A 14,001-nucleotide genomic window follows, 5' to 3' on the forward strand; every position below is an offset into this window, starting at 1 on the left:
CTGGACAGGCAAGGATGGGACGTGTTGTGCTTAAAGGTGTACCCTCAGGAATCAGAAGAAGAAGTTGATCCATGAGACAGTTTTACATCTGCCTCGGTGAGACTGGTGTCAGCTGTCTGTTGAGGTCTCAGCATCTTCCCTACATTGTCTGAAATCTGATCTGTTTTGGTTTTGAGCCTTGCACTTTTCACTGGTGGGCACTTGAGACATCCTTCTCCTCATGCCTTTAGTCCTGATGGTATTAATGGGCATGTAGATGAGGGATGCAGTAAAACTTGGGGAAAAAAGATAAATAGATTAAAAAAAAAGAAGAAAGAAAGAAGGAAAGGAAAAAGAAAAGAAGTGAAATAAATTTTGAAATAGGAAGTATTTTTTTCTGTGACGAGGATTCACAACTGTTCCAAAATCAAGAGGCACATTTTAGTGATTAGTTGCAGTCAATCTTAACAATGCTTTAGGGTTCGTGATGCATCAAACACAATATCCTCTTCTCCATGGAGGACTAAAATGTGGAGTTTCTGAGTGGAAGAACAAAATTGTTACAAATGAGATATTTGCAATAGTTTCTCCACAGCAGCTATCCACACTACATAATATTTCCACCTAAAACAGAAATCTGCCTTTAATAAATGGAAGAAAACTACAATGTGAGAAAGAAATCATATTTACAAACTAGTTGTAAGTCAGAAGTTCATTACGGGAACATGCAAAGAAGCCTGTGGAAGGTAATTTTACTACAAACTAGTTTTCACAGGAATGAAGTAAAGTTTTCAAAAGCATGATTGCTCTAAGTAAGTCAAATTATCTACTCTACCTGATCCTAAGTCTTCCATTGAGATTACAAAGCACTTAAATTTCTACCCACTTTGTTCAGAAATCCCTGAGGATGTTTCAATCCATTTACAAGTGCTGCCGTGAAATGGAAAGAAAAGAAGCCAGAAGTTTTCAAAACTGCCTCCAGCATAGCTAGAGTTAAATGCTTTTTATAGTATTGCCGCTATATCATAAAGCTCTTTGTTCAGAAATTTACCACTGAGTCATGCAAAAAATCCACTCTGGACCGAAACTTGGTCTACAAGAGTTCAGCCAAGAAACAATATTTCCTGGCACTTTGTCCCTTTCCTTTTTCTAGCACTGAAATTGAAAAAGAAGCTAAGAGCTCTACGGTTTCCAAGTGCGAATGTGCTCCTATTACTCAGAAAATGACTTTAATTTTAAAATGAAATGGTGTGGGCTTACAACCTTGAATGTTGATCATGTTTTAAGTGCCAGGCGTGCAGCACAGTGCTGGCTTTTACAGCAGGCATGGGCTGTGCTGAGGTTCTCAGAGGCATGCAAACTCCCCTGGGCCATCTCCATTTCTGTAGCCGTCCAAAATCCAGCTCTTACTCAGGCAGAATTCCCACTGGCACCCACATCAGTATGTTGCAGCAAGGGTCATTAGAGAAGGGCATTGTTCACCAGCGCTGGGGCCACTTTTTCCATCCTTGACCCCTAGCAAACGAGACCCACTATTTGCAGGTGGAGCCACTTGCTTTGTAGTGGCACAAAAACACTCAGACAGCTTATTCCACTCTCATCCCAGCAGCAGCACGTAGCAGCATGGCTGTGGTTTTGCCAAGATAACCCACACCAGACTCCACCAGCTGCAGGATGTTCCTACAGGAGCTCTCCTCAGGGTTGCTGAAAGGGTTATAGCTCAGGGTGGGTGAAAGCTGGCATAGCTTCAGCCTAAACCATGACGTGCCATGAGCTACCCACAAGCCATCCTGAGCAGAACTGGAGGAGCAAGGCAACAGAGAAGTTGCCAGAAAACACACCATGGTGATAAAGTAGGCAAAGGTCTGCATTCTTGTGTCTGTCTGTGTCATCTCCTAGTTGCATCTTGCTGCCTGCCTTTTATTAGGCATTGGGACGGGTTGGCCAGGGGGGTGGTGGTGTCACTGTCCCTGGGGGTGTTCAAGGAAAGGCTGGACGTGATGCTTAGGGACATGGTTTAGTGGGTGACATTGGTGGTAGGGCGATGGTCGGACCAGATGATCTTGGAGGTCTTTTCCAACCTGAATTATTCTGTGATTCTATGAATATTCAACAGAAGCAAAATTTGCTATACAAATGATGAACAATGGACCAGCAGAAAATATGACATAAGTAAGAGTCTCCCTGTGACCTCCCTTTGGAGAAGTTGGGACTCATCTGGGATAGCAATTTGCTGACTGGCTGATGCAAACGAAAGCATGGCCTGAATACAGACCTGGAGCTTCAGGAAAAGGCTGTGCTAGTAATGGAGAGCAGCCAGTGTGCTGTAAATCAGGGTGTTAAAAGTAGGGATTCACAGAGCTAAAGGGACAAATACCCACAGATATGGCATCCACTGACTCTTGCAGAAGTAGGGTTGCATTCAGAGAGAGTTTTCCAGCACTGTCCCCTGCGTTTACTCCAGCACACTATATTTGGTGTGGTTGCTCCTGTAGCAGAGCTACTCTCTAACAACTGTCATCACTTAGAAGAAGCAAGCCTCTTGGGAGTTTAAGGCAGTTTTTATTTAGACCCACACTGTGTTATGATACCAAGTTTAGCCTCAGCCATACTGCATACTCGAATTCCAGTGTCTGCGGCTGCTCACACATTACGACCCTGGGTTTCTTTGGTTTTACTACATTTCACAGCATCGCTGCCCCTTCAGATTTCCACTCCTGTTAACCCAGAGCTTTGACCGTAGCTCAGGAGTGCAGAGTGAGAGAGGGTGCTCACAAAGATGGCATACAGTGTGCACAGAGAGAGACAAGAAATATCGTGTAGTAGTCAGTATACAGAAAGGGAGCCTGGTCTTAGAGCAGTGATGTTTGGGACGGAAGGCAGGAGATCAGTTTTACTTCTTTGATGTCCAGTATCTTCTTGGTAAAGGTTTAAAAGTTATTTCTGGTTGCCACAATGATGTTCATTACCACTAATCCTCTTTCTGAAGCAAAGACTTTCTCTGAGAATGATCTCCTAAATTTCTTTCAGCTTGGGATGATGCTATGGCTTAAATTACAACACACATGTGCCAACATATACTGTCCAAAGATTTCTGTATGGTACGGTGTAATTCTGATTTTCAATCACAGCAACATTTAAATAATAGATTTGCTTTTTTTTAAAAAAAAAAGGAAAGAAAAGGGAAGGAAGGAAGGAAAGAAGGAAGGAAGGAAGGAAGGAAGGAAGGAAAGAAGGAAGGAAGGAAGGAAAGAAGGAAGGAAGGAAGGAAGGAAGGAAGGAAGGAAGGAAGGAAGGAAGGAAGGAAGGAAGGAAGGAAGGAAGGAAGGAAGGAAGGAAGGAAGGAAGGAAGGAAAAAGAAAGAAAGAAAGAAAGAAAGAAAGAAAGAAAGAAAGAAAGAAAGAAAGAAAGAAAGAAAGAAAGAAAGAAAGAAAGAAAGAAAGAAAGAGAAAAAAATACAGAAAAGAAGGAAAGAAGGAAAGAAAGGAAAAGAAAGGAAAAGAAAGGAAGGAAGGAAGGAAGGAAGGAAGGAAGGAAGGAAGGAAGGAAGGAAGGAAGGAAGGAAGGAAGGAAGGAAGGAAGGAAGGAAGGAAGGAAGGAAGGAAGGAAGGAAGGAAGGAAGGAAGAAAAAGAAAAAAAGAAAAACTCATCCAACTTGTACATAAAACATCCTGAGTTGTCCTGTTTGTTCATCTTGTCTTTAGCTGGAGTTTAGGAGACAGACCTTTGAATCTGCCTCCTCAGAAATGCTGACAACTCATAACATTGTAGGTTCTATGTTATTATTCCAAAATATCAACTTGCATGCTCCAGAATTGTTTAAAAAATACTGATTTGATAGTACTCCCCCGCATTTTGCAACTGCCATCTTTTAATGTGAATTTTAATATGCTGAGTGGGACAATGGTTGTGTTTCAGAGCTGCAAGGAACAATCTTTTTCCTCTTAAATTCCAGGAACAGTTTTTTTTTTTTCTGCTGCTTTAGCTGTTTCACATAGCAAATAATCTTTTCAACAGGTGAATTTGACTCATCATGCAGATTTGTGTTCTTTGTAAGTAGAAAATAAGAGCAGACAGTTTTCCCTGTGTGTCAGTGCTGTTATTCCAGTCAATGTTGATACAAATATTTATTTCGGATAAAAGCACAAATCGACCTGCATAAGAAATCCTTCTGCTGCTGATAAGCATTAGTTTTGGGGTGCCGTTCTAGTGTAGTGCAGTCACTGTGCAAAGAAGCCCTCGCTCAAGTCCAGTGTTACATATCCTACGTGGGAAATCTCCCATGGCACAGACCTTCATAAGGGCAGGTGTCACCCTCTTCTGCCTCTGCTGTGGCAAAGGAGGAAGGTGATAGCATGTCCGGAGCAGAGCAGACACATCTTGTTATCACTCCTTTTGGCAACAGTAGGTTCAGGTCTGTGAATCTCTTCCAGCAGGTTAGAACAAGCCAGGAACTGGTCTAAATCAGACCAGCAGGACAAACCTGCTGTAACATGGCTGGAGGGCTGCAAAACTGACCTTAAGCATCTCCTTCACAAGAACAAATGAGTGTGTGTGAATGCACCCAGGCAGACACACACACCACTCACACAAGGACACATCCCTCAGGCCTTGTAGAAGATGAGCCAGCACTTGGTTTTTGGCTGGTGGGGCTTGGTTGGAGACACAGGGGTCAAAGAACTTACGACTGAAATGACAACCAGGAATGATATTACAGCTGGAAGAGCTGTTTGGAGAAGCCTGAGTGCTCCCAGAATAGTAGTTTCTCTAGCATAGCTATGAGCAACACACCAAGCTCCACAAAGCTCCTTTTTTAAGTTTGGATCTAAGGCAAGGGTGACACTACAACGAGTGGAGAGCTGGCAACAACAAGCTCACATTCATTTAAAGAACAAGCCAGCTAAACTTATAGGTGTGCAGCAGAAAGTCTTAGCAATCTCATCCCTTTCCCCAAAACAACCCAAGGAACTTGATAACAATGCGATTCTTTGCCCTGTAGGGACAAAGAAACAGCACAACACTTAATATTTTCTGTTATTTTCTAAATTTTCTAATAAAATAATAATAAATACAACTCTATTCTAAAATTTATGAAATAACTGGATTTTTTTTTTCTTGTTACTAGGCTGAAGTGTTGCAGTTGTTCCTGCGTAATCATAAACCATCTATGGGGTAGAACATGGAGGCCCCATCATTGTGGCAGCACCCCTATGCACTAATGTCTCTATTGCACTTTTAAGAAAAGTCCCTTACCCTTAGCATCCCCTGGCACAGCTTATTGTTTCATATATTCACAGAGATTTAATGTCCCCGGGATCATTTTCTGTGGGGATTATTTAGGTGGTTAAGTTCTCTGAAGGTTTCACAGATCTTCCCAAGTTCCATTGCAGTCTCTGGTGAACACAGTTCAGCATGTCCCAGCTCTTCTGTGGAAATAAAGGAAAGATCTTCTGGTTACGCTCAGCCATTTAGTTTTCTTACGCACCAGATACTTCCCTGCTGTCTATACAGCTCAGTTCTCCAGCCTACAGCTCTGGGTTTTCCTGCTGTCTTGGTCGTGTGCAGAAAGTACAATCCAATTACTTCTTCCATGTGGAGAAGATGCAGAGAGTCAGCAGTGATAGATAGATCCCTGCAGGGCAGAAAGACCTGGCTTCTGCAAAATAATGAACCCTGTAGCCAAAAAAAAAAAAAAAAAAAGCTTGAAAAAACACAGCTTCGCAACTGAAGAGCCCAGAGAGCTGAAGCTGAAAGTTCACGTAGTTTTGAGTCATTGCTTCAGGCTTTCTTCAGATTCAAAGGGATCTCAGTTTACACATTGGCTGTACATTTAATCTTGCTTTAAGTCAAAAGTTTTTACTGTTTGGGAGGTTTCTTGAGTGAAAGCTGATACTTTGTGTGGGGAGAGAGGTCTTTCTTCAATTCCACAGAACTGAAATAATCGATACCCTGGTGCTCAGATGCACTGCAGGCCAAAACTTCTTTCCTAGTCCTGGACTGCTGTTCTAGATATTCTTCAGAGATGTGTGAGCATGGACATTTCTGAAGCAAGCAGTGGCATTATCAGTCACAGCCGCCCCCAAGTGAATGATCTGATTTCCAGAGTGACGAAATTCACGCTGCTGGTGCTCTTTCACTTCTCAACATCAGACAGTGTGCTCACAGCCTCCTCTGGATGAAGGCATTTGGCATTAGCCACTGTGATGATAATTATCTCCTCTTCAGTTTTCATGCTATAAGCATGGATGCAAAAACCTGAACACCATTATGCTTTGCAATAAGATGCAGTGAATATCCACTTATCACAACTACACCATAATCACATCGCTTATAAACACAGATAATTGACTCTCTTTGATGTCATTCCATTCATTATTATGTACTTCTTTGCCTATTGTGGAAATCATCATAATATGGGGATCTTTTTAATGGAAAAACTGCCATCAGTATATGTATGACATTGTAGATCTTGCAAAACAGTCCTCCATGAGCACATCTTTGAAAGATTTTCCCACCTCCCAAAAAACAGTTTTGCCAGTTACTGGTCTGTGGAATGCAAACAATTGGCAAAAGCCATTTTAAACCATGGAGGGGAGCTTTGTGGGCTGCAGAACATGTGAGTGCAGTTTTGAAAAGCTTCTGCCCTCTTTTGATAGGCTGATGCCTAACAATGAGTGAGTTTATTAGCCTTTCCACCCAAAAGGCATAAGCATCTGTTTCCATCTGAAATGGAAAAACTGAGTTGTTTCCAAAACTGCTTACCTTTCTGTCAAAAGTCACTGGCAGTAGGTCAGCAGCACCAAACCCTGGTGTGGGGTTTGTGGACAGAACACCATGCCACACGTATCCTTGCCCAGACGAGCAAGATTGCATAAACCTAATTTATTTAGGAATTCAGGTTCCAAAAATATTCAATTTTTGTCCTCTTTATAGTATACATTTCTTTCAGATCTGCTTCAATCACTCTTTACCAGCCTTCCTTGCTCTTGTGAGGCTGGAGCAGTCGTAAATACAGCAGCTCCCTTTGAGTGCTAATGCTGGATGCTGTCCATGACTGCTGAGCTGCAATATGCAAGCCAGTGATACCACAAAGTGAGAGTTTATATTCCTTCCCTATTGCATATTTTTGGTGTGTAAATCCACAGACCAGAAAAAAATCAGAGGGGAGTGAGTGGTCATAGGGAAAATAATCCTCATATAAAGTTGTGGCAGACACCTCTTTCAGCCTAGGGCTCATCCTGTTGGATAGTTTCACACCAGGGTGAATGAAACCTTCAGCTGCTGGTATTTTTTTCTTGTGTTTGAGTTAAGGGGAGGGAGGGTCACTGACACTGCTTATGCATTATTCATTTAGCAATGGCTCCAGGGAGCAGCTTAATGTCATGAGATTTTCACTTACATGAATTGCAATAGACTCTTTTCTTCTTCAAGCCTGCCTGCGCTGGGGAAATTTTGTAAGTTGTTTCACCACTGGCATAGCTTAAACTGTTTGGGGGCTGCAACAAAGACCTGGTTATAGGCAGCCTGAGGTGAGCAATCTATTTTTACTGATGTGGTTTCGGTCTCTGGATCTAAATACACATACCAAAAACTGAATTATTAAGACCAGATAATCCAGAAATATTTCGGCTTTGTTGAGATACCAGTCTCCCTTGGACTGAAAATACTTGTATTCTACAAATAGCTCATTCCCTCTTGAAAGTACAAGCTTTCACTGGGGGACTTGAGTTTTTCTTGTTTTGTTTTCCTAGCCTTCTTTAAACTGGGCATTTTAAGTCAATATATCACTAACAAGCCCAGATGAGATTTTTCCATGGAGCTTTTACTGACAGAATCAAAATTACTTGAAGTATTGCATTTTGAGGCAGTGATATGTGTGCAGTCAAAAAGAGGCAGGTTCCGATCTGGCTGGGTGAAATACTTCCATTTAAATCCCATCACTTGCAAGGATCTGCGCAACAAACTCAAGTACTAATAAAACTGAGGGGCTGGAAAGGACAGTTTGGACTTTCTGGGTCTAATAGGCAGGATGTCAATAAAATAGCAGCTGAAAATGTGGAATAGAAAATCTTGGTTGATCTCCAAGACAGAGAGATGGTAGATCATTTGCTGAAAAAAGGAGGAGGAGGAAGAGGTGCTACACAGGAGGGAATATCCACGTCTGCACTCAAGACTTCCCAGCCCTGAGGTGAGCAGTATCAGAGGTGAGAAGTATCTGAGTATCACCAGATGTTGTGGATTAAAGTTGATACAATGGACACAAGAAACATTTTATGAAGGCTAAGGAGATTTGCCAAATTTCACCTGGAGTTGGATGGATGTGCTTCACTCCTTTAGACAGTATCTTAAAAAAGTAGAAGGAAGGTGGGATGTTAAAGCACCAGCCCAAGTTGTTACCTTATCCATCCTTGCTGACTTCAGCCCTGTGAGTGCTGTTCTCACTCCTTGCACCAGTCAAGAGCAAGAAACCCTACTCCAACGCTCTCATCAGTAACACAACTGTCTTCTAGAATGAAATAAAAGCAAAGGCCACAAGCATTTGCAGTTCCCCTGTTGCAATTCATGTTCACGTTCACCAGGCTTCACAAGGTTCACCACATTTTTGGAGGAGGTGTTACCGAAAATGATTTTAACCAGGCCGATGCCTCTACACCATGGCAGAAACATCAGATCCCAGCTGACGCTATGCTAATTTTTTGGCTCAGTGGGGTGCAGAGGACTCTGCAGAGCATCCAGGCCTAACTCTGCCAGCCCCAGGACAAGGAAGCCATGCCAAGAGCTGTTGCAGGTCCTCGGCACCTTGAGGGGGCTAACCAAGTGGTGGAGACCCAGCTAACTGTCCCTTTCTGATGGTCCACCCACAAGAAGTGCTTCTGTTTGGGACTGGGGGGTGTTTGGGATGGGATTTGGGGAGAGACTGTCCCAGAACTAGGGTACTAGGTAGCAGAGAGTGGCCACGGTCAGTTGGAGGTGCTGCCCTAGCTCGGCCTATGTCCCAGGAGCGCCAGGGGCTCCTGCTTCTCCTGTGGCTCCTGCCCCCTCAGCCAGGCTCCTCACGCAGGGGCTGTGCTCAGTGATGTACCAAGGGGTTCCCACCCCAGGGACAAGGAAAAGGAAGGCAGAGGAAACACGGTGTCTCTCTATGAACATCTACACATTGTTCTCCCCCTGGGAACTGATCCAGGGATCCCTGTGAGTTCTCCACACGTTGGGAGGCATCGCTTTGTCCATACCTCCATGTCCTGTATCTGTTCAGGAAGAAATATGGTTCCTAAGCTGGAGTTTCTTGCCTTCTTAAGGCACTGGACCCTAACACGCAGTGCTGTGCAGCCACGCTGGCTCCACAGCTACACCAGCCTTCCACCTCCAGCTTCAAAGAGAGGTGCCCAAAGCTGGGCCTTGCAAAGGTCTGTGGTGGGCCTTGAGCTCTGTGCTGAGTGTGAAGGGTGCCTGAGAGGACACAGGACCTTTCCATCTTGTCAGAATTTGTTTTTGTGAAAACAGTTACGTACCTGCAGAGACCAGAGGGTGTTATGTATCTCCTTTTCTTGCCCCCAGGAAGATAAAAATCTCACATAAAAACTGGGTTGAGATGTTTTTGGCTGTATAATCAGTAAAAAGTGTGCTGAATGATGAGACAAGTCCCTTATACGTTCTGGGAAATGATTGTAATGAGGTCCTTGGTGCTAAACTCTCCAGACTGTCTTCCATCTAACAAACTCTCATCTTTGCATCTACAAAACACTTAACTAAACTCTGAGCTTTATACATTTGCTTCAGTTTATTCTCTCTCCAGGTGACACAGCATGGTGGAGAACTACCTTACTAGTTTTTCCAGTACAATTCCGGTAGCTCTCCAGGTTGCCAAATCTACCATGGTGTGGCCAAATGGATACTTTTCAGAACTGGAAGCTGAAACACACCTCCTTTGTCCCCCTCAGTTGAACTGGGGGCTGGGGGCTGGAAGGAATACAGTGACCACAGAGGTAAGTGCAGACACTCGTCCCCCTTGTACAACCTTTGCTTGGGTTTAGGTCTGAGCAAGTTCATCTCTCCCATGCACTCAGTCAGCCCATAGGCAGCACGGTATGGATCGTGAGCTGTGTCAAAAAACTTCACTCAGGTTTCCTCAAGCCCAGGCAGGTGTGTAGGGTTTTTTTTGTGTGTGTGTGTTTGTTTTTTGTTTTTTTTTTTTTTTTTGTTTTTTTTTTTGTTTTTTTAATCAGAAGCCCACAGCTTGCTGATTTACCAGCACAGTGATGATTCCAAGCGTTCAGTGTTGCCTCCTCTTCTAAAGTGACACTGCCTGGTTATGGGGTACACACATGGCAAGCTAAGGAGGAAACCTTCAAGGAGAGGGTGTGCTGGAGCCGGATGATTCTTTTCCAACCCTGCAGTGAACAAAGAAGCATATGTCTTGTGTGTCATCCACCTCTAATATGGACTCTGGTCTCCCATATACATGCTAGGCAGTACATTCTTGCAGCACGCAGAAGTACGCAAGCGAGAAACCCTTTTGAGGCTGTACTGGAAGGTGTCTTGTCAATGTCTTCCCATCCTGGCCACAGAGAAGTGCCAGGTGTAATCAAAGGTTAACCAGCATCTGGGCTGAGCTGTGGTGCATCACAGCTACCCCACCCTCCTCTGGCTTGGTGTGTCCTAGATGGTGCTACAACTCAGTGTCACTCACACAGGTACAGCAGGATAACAACGTTGGCCAAAAATAAAAAATAAAAATGAGCAGGTCCTCCCCAAATAGAAGACAGGTCTCAATGTGACATAAACAGGAATGTGGAGCACCTAGTTGTACATACAACATCAGCTATGGACCACCGAAGATCAAAGAGCAAGATTCCTTCCCTACAAATGCAAAGTTAATACTTTGCCTCCCGTTTATTAGCTATGCTTTGCATTGTTTTTCATTTGGCTGTGAAAACACTGCCATAAACATGAACACAATCTCCATTTAAATATCTGTATTTAGTTTCATTCTTCCCCTTCCAATGAGAGTTTCAGTGGCAGATACATTTCTGATGGACATTGACTATGCGTGTGAGATCTGTTATAAATATAATTTAGTTCATAGCTGGATATTGTATTGCTTTAATGGTTTACATGCTAACTGGAGAAAGCTAATGTACAGATTTGGCTTTATTTAGCAAATTTAAACTTGAGTTTTACTGAGCGGTTAGTAGACAAAATGTTGCGTTGTGAGTACTTTTTCCCCCTTTCCCTAAAATATTTTACTTTGATTAAAGCTCTTCTGAGGTAAAATTGCACATCTCACGCAAAAAGCAATTTACCTCTGCTCTTATTGAAGTTAACCATACTTATTTGTCCTAGCATAATGTATTTTTCTAGCTGCATTCTAACTGCAGTGCTTTATCATATGAGCCAAGTTAGATTTAATCAAATTTAGTTTGTGTTGTGAATTTTAAGACGTTCATTCAATTAGTTGGAATAAAAGCAGAGCATTTGGAAGAAAGATTAAAGTTGAAAAATGCTGGAGTTGAGCTTGGCATTCGGTGCTCCTTCTGCACCTTTCTCACCCTGAAACATTTCTCAGGCTTGAAAAGGCTCCCTCATTTTGTATTTCTTTCTCTCTTTATGTTTCTCCAACTGCTAGTGAAGCTCATGGGATGGGGATGGTGTCATTTTAGCAGGTTGCAGCATCCAGGTAGATGGAAGACCTTGTGCAATTTTTTCTGGTCACTGATGGAAAATAATGGGATCAAATTCAAGTTTGGGCTTTTAAAAAAATGTTAGAGTTCTTTTTGAAACCACAGTGCTTCCCGGTTATACTTACTCCAGACTTCTCAGCACCCTTCGACTACTTTCCCTGGCTGTTTCCTATTACTCTCCTCCTTGCCACCTGGTGGCAAGGTTGTCACCACCACCTATCTCATTAACAGGAGCAAAGGGCTCACTTGTGTGTGCATTTTGCACCAGTGTGTGCAGCACAGGAGGCCAATGCAAAAGCTGAGGGCCACCAGGAAGGTCTGAGGGGCACAGAGAAGGTTGGTCAGCCCCTAACACGTAACCCGGCCTTGCAAGATTCTGCTCCCACCTGGAGAGAGCAGACGAGGGAAGGGATCAAAGCAGAGCATGTGCTTTTCTTTTGGTCTGTTCGCATGACCAGCCTGTCAGGAGACATCACCGAGGGGCTCAGCGAGATCCAAAGCTCTTTTAAATATTTCCATGAATAATAAAGATACGTTTACCCATATTAACATGGTTAGTTTTAAAACGTATAAAATCCCATAGTAGCATGGTTAGTTATAAAACGTATAAAATCCCAGTTTTAAGAACAACCCCCACCCTGCTGCTTCTGTAGCTTTCTTAAGATTGGGAAGAAACATCTCCTGCTGCTATTTGCTGCTTCTTCAGCTGCCATCAGGATCAGAAACACCCCTCCAAAGTGACTTTACACAGAAGATGCTGCCCAGAGAAGAGAGCAGGCTGGTCGGGCTGCTGTCACATCCACTCAGGACCACGGTAAGACCCCGCAGCTTTGCACCAAAAGGCCTTTAGGCACACAACTCTCTCTCCTCCCTACACATTCAGCTTCTCTCTTTCTCTTAGCTTTCAAATAAGCATTATTTAAATAATGAGGTCTTGGTGTCTTGTTTCCCCCAAGATAATATTTCCAGAGTTGTCTCTAAAGGACATCTGTTTCTTTCCCACAAGCAAGCTACTTTCTTCTGTCACCCTTTCTACTTCTTCCCCCTAAAATGGCTTATATGCACATACAGCAGGTCTTTTTAGGGTGTTGGGCTGTTTTTACTGTCTTGTCCTCTGTGCTGAATGTAATATCCATTAATTATTATTACCATATTACCTTTGTTAAGAAAAATTGTGATGCTATTGTTACTATGTCTTATGGCTGTAGTTTTCGTCATCAGAGAATTCTTGATTAACTTTGCTTAAGTTCAGCAGCCTGAGTGATTTGAAAAGGCCACTGTGAAATAATAGAGAGAAATAAAAATGTCTTCGTGCAGCCATGCTCCACTCCCTCAACTGAAAAAATGTGGTGTTTTTACATTTTGAGACAGTTTCTCAGACAGCCAGACAAGGTGACATTAAACAATTCACACTAATTACAACACAATTTATGTAGAGAGATTTTACTGGCCTGCTAATACTTGGCAGGAGCTGCCAATTACAAATGTTTTAAAAAGGAACATTTCCAGAATTAACTTTTTTGGTTCTTAGGGAAATGGAAAGCTTGAGCCTGTTGAGCTCCCATATTTGTGCCAAGGGAAGCAGAAGCCAGTGAAGTATGGAAGGAGGAGTTAAGAGACCAGAGTTCAGGTCATGGATTTTGGACAGACTTGCACACACTGCACCCCATGCCAAAAAAAAATCAGCAAGAACTTGTGTGTTTTCTGGAGGCTTTGCATCTCTAAAACCTCTAAAACCACGCATCCTCCTGTGAGTGATGTTCCCAAAGGTGCATGTAGGACCTTGCTGTTCTGTTTTGGGGACATTTTGCATGTTTGACAGTATATCATACAACAGAGGTAAAGATCACATCCCTTGTACCTTTGCTGCTTCATTAATAGAACAAGGATTGAAAACTTAACTATAAAATTTTCCAAAAGCATCCTGCAATTTATTTCCCAGGGGTCTGTAAAGTACTTTATGCTGAAACCTCAGAGACACATAGAGTTTTGCCCCCTATTCCCTTAGCTTAAGGCTATGACAGTTTAAGACATTATTTCCCCAGTCCTCTCCTTCTGTTGGAGGTTACCTCCAGCTTTGCAGAATCAACAAAAATGAATGGGCATCCACTCCTCACTCACATCAGTGCTTAGTGCAGCTTAGATGCTGTGGTTTAGATTTAGCAGTCCATAAGGGGTAAAGCTTCTAGGGTGAAACAAGCCTCATGGCCCCACCAGCCCTAGAAACTCCTGGGAACTGAAGACGACCAGCACCTCGCCTCAGCATTAAACCTGAGTATTAGCAGGGGCTCTCCTTCAGTGAAGGCACACAGAGCTCATTTTTGCTTTACAGCTGCACCCG

The 14,001-nt window shown here is 43.1% G+C and overlaps 1 long non-coding RNA gene across 1 annotated transcript in view; it reads right to left on the reverse strand.

Annotated features, from left to right (window-relative positions):
• The window catches only part of LOC310893588, a 74,408-nt gene that overhangs the window by 1,493 nt on the left and 58,914 nt on the right, over positions 1 to 14,001 (reverse strand). Inside the window, exon 6 of the long non-coding RNA XR_014579111.1 lies at positions 1 to 14,001. This exon is cut by the window's right edge and continues 14,898 nt beyond it. This is a non-coding gene — a long non-coding RNA (uncharacterized lncRNA).

This window comes from Anser anser, assembly GCF_964211835.1.
Source record: "Anser anser genome assembly, chromosome: 2".
Classification (NCBI taxonomy): domain Eukaryota; kingdom Metazoa; phylum Chordata; class Aves; order Anseriformes; family Anatidae; genus Anser; species Anser anser.